The following is an 11175-nucleotide window of genomic DNA, read 5'->3' on the forward strand; positions in this document are numbered from 1 at the left end:
CGTCGAACATAATACAGCAAGCTGAATGCATTTAAACCACTATTTTATTCAAATCCATAAACATATCCAGCTTATTGTTGAGAAGACATATTACAAATGATTCTGGTTACCTGAGATATCTGATCCACTTGCTTTAGTTTGCTGCCACTGGACTTCACTTTTTGCTTATTTGTAAATTATAACAATAATAAATATCACATTACCGATAAATTAGAAAAAGATATGTTTTGCTGCACTGCAAGTATTCGTATTGAGAGTTATTATCATAGCTAGTATAATTATTATTTCTCCTTCTTATGAAATCTCACATTTAAATGCTCTCCACCTTTTTCGACCATGCTGAGACTACTGCAGCTCGCAACTTTCTCATAGTAATCACTAACCACGCAAAGACCGTGACTTTTACTGCAAAGCTTTGTTGTGCAACTTGCACTGACAATAACTATTTTCCTTTTAAGCTATAAGCATCGGGAAAAGTTAAAAAAAGCAAATTTATTCCTTCTCTTTATATACTTGATTTTCTTTCCAACTATTCCCAGCTATCAAAGGTTACCTACTAGATCTCTCCGTCAGGAGAATTATTTCTGATTCCAGTTGGGTACACAGATGTAACACAACACCGTTGTTGCTATCCACATCGTTTGGTCCTGTGATATACAATGATCAGCCAATGTGAATATAGAAAGTAGACATACAGTTTCGCTCCGTCCCCTTATTAAAAACAGCTTTAGAATCGGTAATAAATCAACGTGTTGTAAATCTCCTTCATACATGATATGTTTGTCTTGCAGGTTTGCAGGTAAACTATTGCTTGTCTACACTGACCGCCCCTGACCTTATTCAATTTCCTCAGCGAGACAACAATATCATTTAATTCTTGAGGCGGTTGAAATAGTTTCTATTATTACTGCGTCCTTGCCATAGAAATTGCGTGTTTTTAACCACTGATAGATTAAAAAAGCTGAAAAGTAAGGTTACTTTCATTTAAATGAACAAAACTGATTCATGTCTAACATAATAAGAAGTATTTAGAAACATAATTTAACATCTGGTAATATAACAATATTTTTGCCATTAAAGTCAGTGAGAGAAATTAGACAGTATACAGAATAGAAATAAAGAAATAAATGATAGCACTTCCAACCTCCAGTCTGTCACAAAAATCATTGAATAGAGGTCTATGCCTAATATATAATCCTGGCTCGATGTAAATCAAAAAGTCTTCTTCCTCCAGTCACCCAGCCTACCTCTGTGTGCCACCTCTGCCCAGAAGCTGCCTTCTGCACTGATATCCATAAAGAGAGAGAGCTACACAAATAAAAAATATATAGCAAAACGTCTATATAAAAATTTGGAATGCTCACAAAGAAAATTTAAATCTTCCAAAAATTATAATAACACAGACCAAATAAGAAAAGGAAAACAAATGAAGGATGACTAATAGCAAAGATCTCACCGACGGTGTCGAAGCGATGCGTGGGTTCGTTAGATACTCGCCCCCTGAGACCAGAGTCTACTCCTGTACCTCTAGTTGCTCGATCTATGGTAGGTGTGGCGCCACAGTCGCTCCAGGTTATTTTACCTAGATTGTTTTATCCGTTACGATGAAATTTGGTATAAATGAATGTCTTTCAAATAGTTTCATTAACTTGTTACATGATACATTAACGTCTTTAATTATTAAGAGAGAGGGGTTTGTGTGTAAATGAATCTGCCTGCTGTGTTTGTGTGCTTAGACAAACCTTTGTAATACGAAAAGGTTGTAGATGTATTGATTGGTATTTATTCTGTATCATCTTATCTTATCTAGTATTGTAAAGTCGCGATTAACTTCACATAACGCTTACTCGTATAGCTAATACATAGAATTCCAAACACTTCGTTAGACAAGACGAGAATGAAAAAAGGGAAGGAAGTGGCGTGTCGCAGCGCAGCTTACGTCCCCGTCAATTTAAATCTTTAGTCACGGTTTGGCATCTTTTAAATTTTGTTGCAGACACAATGACTCCTCAGCTGTTCAATGGTACTGTCTAATTCTTCTTAGAAACCTAATACTACGAATAACAATGTGCCCATAATTACTCATTTATTGAAACTTGTACGTTTCAACAAATTTTCATTTATTTGAAGAATTTTATGTCTTCTATATAATAATTATCTATCTTTAATTAATATGTTTACCATTGCGTTGTCAAGTTACGATATCCTTCGCATTGTCAAGCGAGGAGTTGATGACTATTCGATGAGTGTTGCTGTACATTGGTGATCATCCCGATGACTTTATTGCCCTGCGTTGTTCAGAAGATAAGCCTGGACAGTGGTTACACAGGCCTCTAGCCTGCGTCTAGAAATCATAAATTAATTTTAGTTGTTAAACAACCATCTCCATTATCATTTGTTATTTAAAGGATGACTATTAGAACTATGGAAATATGGAATACATTAGTCAAGCACTGTACATGAGATGTTGAAAATTGTGTGAAGAAATTTATAAAATTTAAAGATTATAAATAATTAAACAGTGTATGACCAATCTACGAATCCATAATCCTACTAATTTACGACTTGTGTAGAACTCACTTAGAAGAATAAGCAGACAATCAGAAAAATCCAGAGTACATCTTCATTGATTGCTCTTTTGAGTTCATGCTTCCCCTATATTTCCCTATCACAAACTTAGAAAAATTCATGCATTATTAATATATATAATATATATATCTTTAATTATATAAGTGCAATCCTGCTTAATGAAAAACTTTCCAATCCTAAATTAGCGAACAAGCGAGAATCACTGCCTAGATTCATCTTCGAATGTCTTTCCACATGTCTGCCGTGATACACCAGTCATCGGTGTATGTCACAGCAGCAGTCTTGTATCCATCGAGAGGAATTCAAACTGGTCATCGTGTCGATGTCGATTTGAATACCCATACCCCAAAATCCAGTTCAAGTAACAGAAACTTTAGCGGAATTACGGCTCAGAGAATCGAAAATTGGAGATGTAATAATGCATAAATGATATTATGATGATGATTATAAACAATAACAACAGCAGCAAAATAAAAATAATAAAAATGCAATGCCTTGACGCGAAGTGATTAAAGTTTGACAAGTTTGCAAGTAATTTTTGATTGAAAAGAGAACAGGTCCTGCATCTTCCTCAAATATTGCCATCATACAACAATCTTTACAAAACACACACGCAGCCCAACACACACAAATAGACCACCAAATATACTCATGTAATTAAATTTTTTGTGTTTAACATATGTAGGTGAAGCAGTTCATTGGCACTACAATGTTTTATAACAGATATTTTGAAAGAAACTGTAAACTTTTATTATATATGCTTTTTTGTTCCTTGATAGTTTGAAGAATTCCTGGTTAAAATTTTTTGTTTTATTACTGATTTGGTTTGTTGTGGACTTGTCTAGTGCATTTAGACTAAGAAAAAAAGTTTTATCAAACATGACTTTTACATTGTTGCATATGTGTTGAGATAAACCTAATTCTATGAAGAAGAATTATGTTTGAATAGTCCTTAGTTTAATTTCTTAGTTTTATTACTACAGTTACAATATGTAACATGTACTACGTTGTAATAAAACATTCATGAATATTGTAAGAAATTAGGTTTCCACCTTGACAGTGTCACTCGCTTGGAGGCCAGCCGCAGGACTGGATGAGTCAGAATGGAATTTGATCCCATGGTGTTTTGGAGATGTTGTCTCTTAGTGAGGCCTGTCGGCTGTATGCCAGTAGGTAGACCACGACTGGTGATGTCGCATAAACGCCACTTAGCTTTCAAACGAAGAGATGCGCGACGTCACAAACACTCCACTTTCCACATTTCCCAGCTTCATTTTCTTTCAATGGCATTGTTGGCCATTTACATATCAGTTGGGAGTGGACTTTACCTGTTCTCGACGATACAGCGCTGACAACTTTTGACTAAAGACATCAGCGGCCAGAGACCATTGATGGTAGCTAGTTTCGCTGTAAGGCCTCAGGTCGTTGGGTAACTTAATATTGGAAGATAACAATGTTGGGATAAAACAAATGTTATATAGTCTGTATGTACACACGATTCTGACATTTGTTTCTTTCATGTCGATATTTGTAAGTCCGTGTGTGTCAACAGTAGAGGAGTGGACTTAGATTTGGATTTGATAAAGAGAAGTATTTGGTATCAGCTTTACTTTATTAAAAGTAAATAATTATTGAGCACCACCAATCCCCCTAGCAACTTTCTTTATGGATGCTATGACATTAATTACAGAAACAAACCTTAACTAAGGTCGTTCTTAATCGAACCAGTATAGACGAAAACCAGTTTGTTTGTTTGTGAACAGTCAACCCAGAGTTGATACGCGAGAAATGCGCGAGAAAGTGCGCAGAAAACAAATACTTTGGAACCATTGGAGAGATCACATTGCAAAAGCTACTCATGTTGCTACAGGGCTTAAGTGAACTAGAAGCTCTAAATCTTTATTACCTTTGATTATATTCATACCTGCACATAAGTCCTGCTGGCAACCAAAACCATCAGTTGCGAGTTTCACAATGGACAAAGGTCAAGGTGATCCGAATATCCTGTTGGGTGCTCTGATGATGTTATTAACACAGTCCTGGTCAGGCGGCGTACTGACTCGGGTTACAATGGAGACGAATATGAGACCAGTGAGTGAAGTGTATTCACCGCCACAAGCTAGGAAACAGATTTAGACTATTTAAGCTTTTTACTAGGCTCAGGATCATTTAGTACCTTAAATTATATATAGAAGAAAAGGATTAAAAAAAATACAAGTCATATTACTAGATATTCCGTTTCTCAGTAGTTTTCACCCGATCTACTGTTTGGAGTGGGGATGTGAGTGTAAAAAGCGTTTGTCGACATTAAAAAGGCAATATGACCTCGGTATTTAAAGACGGACTAAAATATATTTATACATACAGACACACCCCTTTGTGTTTCATATATAATTTTAATCAGTTGTCTTCTATAATGTGATTTACTTAGTAATTACCTGCACTTGCTGATGAATCGCAAATGTAAAAAACACAAAATAAGAGGAGTGATCATCTCGTTTGCTGCAATGAAAACCACACCATTAACCGTTTTAAAGTCTGATGAACGATGTTAATTCAAACTTCTGTGCAATGTGTGATGATTCAATTCTGCTGTTTGTGTCGGTTGGTGGCTGGGTTGGGAAGCAAGCGCATGAAATAATAATAATTGGTAACAGACACAATGTCTACTTATATGGGACTAAAATTTAAGCTTATAGTTAACTAAAGACAGTTTTAAGATGTAGAAAAACTTTATGATTACCTTGCACCTGTTGGTGAATTCCAAATGTAATAAAATACAAAAACGTGGAGGCCATTGTCCGTGCGCCGTGTAACTACCTTTGGATGGTTGTGTCGTAGCTGAGATTCTCGGCGCCTTGAGAACACTGTGTTGAGTCGAATTGTTACAAATTAGTATTTCTGTCGTAGTCTATAAAGTCCTGAGCCACTCGACAACCAAATGAACAAGAATTGGACAGCCTCAGGGAATCGTTTTGCTGTGTTGAATGGTCTGGTGCGAGTGTTGGTTGAACCACCCGTGTTATGACAACCTATTCAACCAGGAGTCTCGACTCCGTTCTATGACCACAAAGGACCACTAGTGGCAAGCTGTCAGTCCCCACTGACTCGTGAATTATGGTGCAAATGATATGTATTCACATGAAAGTGACACAAAAATTTAAAAGGTAAGAAAGAAAATGTGTAGAAAACTGACTTTACCTACACACAAGCGGGTGAGTACGATGACAGGATAGCGAAGCATCGATAACAATAAGTAAAACTAATCTCATAAAAATGTAGCAGTCACCTGAAGTTCACACAAACATCGCTTGATTTCTAAACAGCGAGGGAAAAGACAAGCTGAAGTGTTGTGGGCGAAACTATTCAAGAGGTTGTCCTATCGAGAGAAACCCAGTGTCAGATGATCTCAACAGCTACTTAAAATGGAGAAACTTTAATTCTTGATCCTTGTTTGCGAGTGTAGTAAAATGCTAGACTGCAACTTGATAGACTGAGAGTAAAATGCTGAACTTTAACTGAATGCATTGACAAGAAATATTGTATTTTCACTCGATACATTGAAAGACTAAGAGGTAGAGAGGAATCACTTCTTCAGTATCTCGAGCTGCCTTTACCCTTAACTGCGACCCTCTTATTCGTGATATAATAAAATTATAGTTCATCTTTAATACACTGAAATAAGAGCAAAGAATTAGAAATCCCTTAATGGTTACATCAATTCAGATATAAAACATCGCGACCAGTCCCTTCATCATAATACTCAGACAAGCAAGAGGTCTCACCCTGATCATTTCTGTGACAGTTTGAGTTTCACTACAAAAAAAAATCGTGGAAGGTATATGAATGGGATCGTAAATAATACTTCCAAAAATGAAGTGAGTTAAAACTATTTCTTCGTTGTGCCTCTTGACGGAGCGATTAATTCCTGGCATCTTTTGATAATCTACCATGCATATATCATTCATCTATCTGTCCTTCTTTGAATAAAAAGAGAAACTCGTTTGCAATCAAAGCTTGCTACCACAAATCACACCTTTCAGTACTACATCATAACCCTGACTATGCTATTTCCAAGATACAATATTTCAGTACAAGTGTAGACCCCTAAAATTATTCACGTTAGTAGATATTTGTTAATCTTTCTCATATTATTTTAACACTTATTACTTATTAACTTGCTCACAGCAGTGAGTACTCAAAATACTCACCAACTGACAAGAATTTTTCCATTTGTTGAGTGAATATGGCCTGAAGGTTTGTCGGACAATGTAGCAGGACGGAGATACAACCTAAGCTGTTAAAGCTTAGAAGACTTGTTTTCTCATGAACATAAATAGTTACACACTAACCTACTCAGAATTCCTTCCTGGTTAGTCTTAAATCCCCTTCTTTGTATATGTTGTCAGGCTATACTTCATAGCATTGTACATTACAAGTCAAGTGTATAGCGTTTTTATTAATGTGATTTCAGATTAAAGAGTCGCCCGTGTAGTAAAGTCAGCTACCACCTAAAGACTGTTTTAGAAAAGGAACATGCAATTCAATGTTATTACTTCTTATTGCAATTCACCCTTGACTGACTATGAAGTCTAGTCATGCCTCTCGTTCTCTGCCAAAGTCGGGTATTTGTTTCCACCTTTGTGTCATTGAAAGAGATCTTTGCGAATTCACTGTCACCTTAACATTGGTTGGGGGAAATCTTCCTCATATTGCCAACAAGCCCAAGGTAGGTTGTCCCTATGAAACAGGTGGGGCCGTAGTTATGAAGCGAGGGTAAGCCGTTGCCTTGGGAAGAACTCAAGTAAATGTCTTGTTTCCGAAGTTATAAAGTTATAAAGGTGTGATGTTGGTCTTACATTTGTTCATTATTGAAGTTATGAGCCATACAGCAAAAGCTAAGTCAAAACTCATTTCTTGTTAAATGTCAAATAAACAGCACTATTATATATTAAAATATAAATTACCTACTAGAACAAAACCTAAATAAAAATTTTCAGTGAAAATCGCATATATATAGATGTCAGTGAAAACAGCATCATTAACTTTCCAAAAGCAAATACTTTTCAGCAATATAAAGGTAACGAAGTTAGAGTTTAGTCACTACATTTACTTCAAGTACCTATTTAATTTGAAGAAGCAGGTGTAATTGATTTGAACAAATACGGGTAACTGGTGTAGCTGGAGCACTTGTTTGGGTGTGTACTGTTGAAAACACTTTGTTTCCTCCACCCTGCTCGCCCCTCATCCTTTGACCAGCTGCCCGGCCACTGGGTGAGGAGAGTGACCATAAGACGGGTGACGTTGGGCAAGCACACCACCACAATCCTTCAACCAATCATCAGCAAGTCACGTGAACAGAAAGGAAGATCAGTCATGCCTCAGGTAACAGCAGGGAAAAAAGACATCTCTCACCGTCTCACAAGGTGTGACATGGCATTGAATGTTTCTCTGTGTAGCCATTATGTTTACAAGTCGTGACTGTCCATTTGTCACAGACGTTGTTTGCATATTCGCTGATGGCTGCTGCCATCCTGGCTCACCTCTGTTAATGTTTGGATGTGAATGGTACCATCCCCCATAAACGTCCTCTAAACGCTTCTACACAAGGACCATTTTAAATATTTAGGGTTCCCTAGGCTGTGGACACGTCGAAAAGTTTAGTTAAGACTGTAACTCTGGGTGATTTCCATGCCCTAGCTACCTCAATTACTACAACAACCAATGACTACAGAAAAGACATGTAACTCATTCTTGTAGACTAGCAAAATATCTTTTAGTTGATCAACAGAACAGAGGTCTGAAACATTACGGAATGTCCTAGTGTTAGAAGCGAGATACGTAGTACGATTAGGTAGGCAAACATAAAGTGAGCAATTAAATTGACAGAATCTTTTGAACTAAGCAATGAAGAAGGGATATGTATATGCATAAGGGTCTTTAGGCTTGGCAACAAACCACCCTAGACCCTAAATAAGGTGACTGGTACCTCGCCATTTAAGTTATCCCATGACACACAGCAAACTTTCCCAAGTCGACCCATCTGGCGGTAATGGGTACCTGACTCCATATAGGGTTGCAGAAGGTAAGGCAGCACCTCACCACCAAAACTCCAAAGACCTCAAAAGGTTAGGTGATGACCTTTACCTTTAACTTTACCCTATGAAATGTTCTCCAGTCGTATTTCACTCATTGGTGAAAAGCCAATCACAGTGGTATTAAAGAAAGTAAAGAATTATTTATTTCTTCTCATTTGCTCTCGTACGCTGCAATCGTAACTTGATATAATTTTCAAACAGTCGCCACAGCCTTAAATATGCCCTGAACCTTAGCTATGATTGTCGTGCTGACGATAGTTAACAAGGGAGACCGTCAGACTTTGAGCAGCCACGGACAAGTCAGTAAATGTTGTTCTTGTTTAGCCTGTAAAGCATGTTTCGCCAATAGTGAGTGTTTAATGATAACTTTGACCTCGACCTCTTGCTTTCTGAGTCATTCTACAATAAAACCCGACACCAAATCACTCAATCTAATCTTTACACTTAACGAAACTAGTTTGGTAACCCAAACAAGTACAAAAAACTTTATAAGGAGATATTTCTGTTCTTTTTCTTTTTCCAAGCAATTACAAGAAAATTGTAAAAAAGAAAAATGTTCAACATTTATTAGGAGTATTACTTTATTTACTTTCTAACATTGAACGTGACAAACGTTTGATCCAGAAAATCATTGCCGACATTATCCCTAAGGCAAAGTTGTCAATCGTGAGCTTCGATGAGGATTTACAGTTACTTTATGTCTTCTTCTTGTTTACCTTTTGAACACATACACACAGACACATTCTTAAGACTTCTGAATATTTTTCATCAGTAAACTTACCTGCGCTTTTCATCGATATGCTAACCTGTCCAGTTGAGCATCAAGCGAGGGTTCTGCGAGCAGGACTTCTTGTCTGTGATTCCAACAGCCTTCTGGTCTTTGGCTCCACAGACCCTTGTGATCCACGTCCTAAATAAAGGCAATCAGCCAATCGTTTACTGTTACCTTTGCTGTGGGCACAGTACTTCCCTGGCAACGCCACACCCGGCTGAACAAGCTTTATTTGGCGCTTATACCTTGGCTATGAAAATCACAATGAAAAGGGTTTAGAGAAATCGAGGGTGGAAGGGTTGGGGCTGGAGTCCTGACACTAGGAAGCTAAGTTCCTTCTAGTCATGAACACAGAGTTCTGCTTTATTTAATGCAATAATATGAAGATAAATCTTGAAACTTTAATAAACTAAATCACTGTAAATCTTTAAGTGTATTTTATCAGCTTTATGCAAAAATAAGTAATAAATTCACCAAAGACATTCTGAGCTTCAAAGCCTAAAAATTAAAATAGTTTTATTAGAGAATATAACACTTTTGTGGTATCTAATTTTTTATATATTTTCCACCACCTTTATTTTTACTTTTACTGCAAAATTTAAGCTGAATATCCAAATAAACATGGTGATAAAAGCAACTAATAAATACAAAGTTTATTGAAAGCTACAAACAGAACTTACTAACTGTTCTTTGCTTGTGTTAGGAACTAGTGTATGCGTCCTGCAAGTAGAGTAATCGGGTTTTTTTTTAAAGTTCTTAAGGTGAATGTTTTCCCCACTCTCTACCTCCTACCACCACGCTTTTGATTTCACCTCAAGAACTGGAGCAGAGGGGGACAGAGAGGTAACACCGGATAGAGTTACTTCCTCGTTTCTTTATTGACGAGTCAGAGCTCGGGTCTCAATATACCCTTGCATGAAATTTTGTGAAATGAAAACGGGTAAAGGGTGACAGTGATATAAAACATGTTGGGATTAGATAATAAGTAATAATAGCAATAATTACTTTTGTCATCGCTATTGTAGTCGTTGTTATCATCATTATCATCAGCGTCGTCATCTTTGTCATTATCATTATTTTACTGGTCAAATAGATTTAAAGAAAAATTGTTTGCTGCAGCTTGTTCTTTGGGTTGTCTACATTACTGGCTGATTACAAATGGCTGATTACAAATGGCTGTTTACAAATGGCTGATTACAAATGGCTGATTACAAATGGCTGTGCCAGAAATCAAACAGAGCGTTACTTCCTTGTATTTCTGGAAGCTTGTGGGTTCGGTACTTCAAACAAGGTTAAGAACCACTGATCTAAACTGTCATGTACAAACAGCGAGAGAAAACCAGCGCTCGCACCTGTGAGACTCTGTGAAACCCTTCGCCCACCGTGGGCGCCTGTTAAAATGGCGGCTGCCAGCGAAGTAGAGAATGTAGTTTGGTTGATGGACATATTTGACAGCGACGACGAAGTAATACAAGCAATCTGTTGCAGCGCCAAACAATATACTTCTAGTGGCATTCATTTGTGAACTTAAGAGGTAAAAGTCAACGATAATAAAAGATTATGTGGAAAGAACAATGCGGTAGTATGCTATTTCCTGTATGACCATGAGAAAATTTGAGGAATAGAAAAACAAAATAAAATTCAACGTCGGCCTGTCGCCTAGGAAAGTATATTTAGCCAATAAAGAGACATGGATTCTTTTACAAAAGGTCCGTG

General features: G+C 37.0%; 1 long non-coding RNA gene across 1 annotated transcript; it reads right to left on the reverse strand.

Annotated features, from left to right (window-relative positions):
- Window positions 1-5028: 5028 nt before the first annotated feature.
- LOC112556915 lies at window positions 5029-9645 on the reverse strand. The gene is made up of 3 exons (XR_003097854.1): window positions 9469-9645; window positions 5333-5456; window positions 5029-5091 (listed from the first exon to the last, which is right to left on the reverse strand). It is a non-coding gene; the product is annotated as an uncharacterized LOC112556915 (long non-coding RNA).
- Between the last annotated feature and the right edge of the window lie 1530 nt (window positions 9646-11175).

This window comes from Pomacea canaliculata, linkage group LG2 (assembly GCF_003073045.1).
Source record: "Pomacea canaliculata isolate SZHN2017 linkage group LG2, ASM307304v1, whole genome shotgun sequence".
NCBI lineage: Eukaryota > Metazoa > Mollusca > Gastropoda > Architaenioglossa > Ampullariidae > Pomacea > Pomacea canaliculata.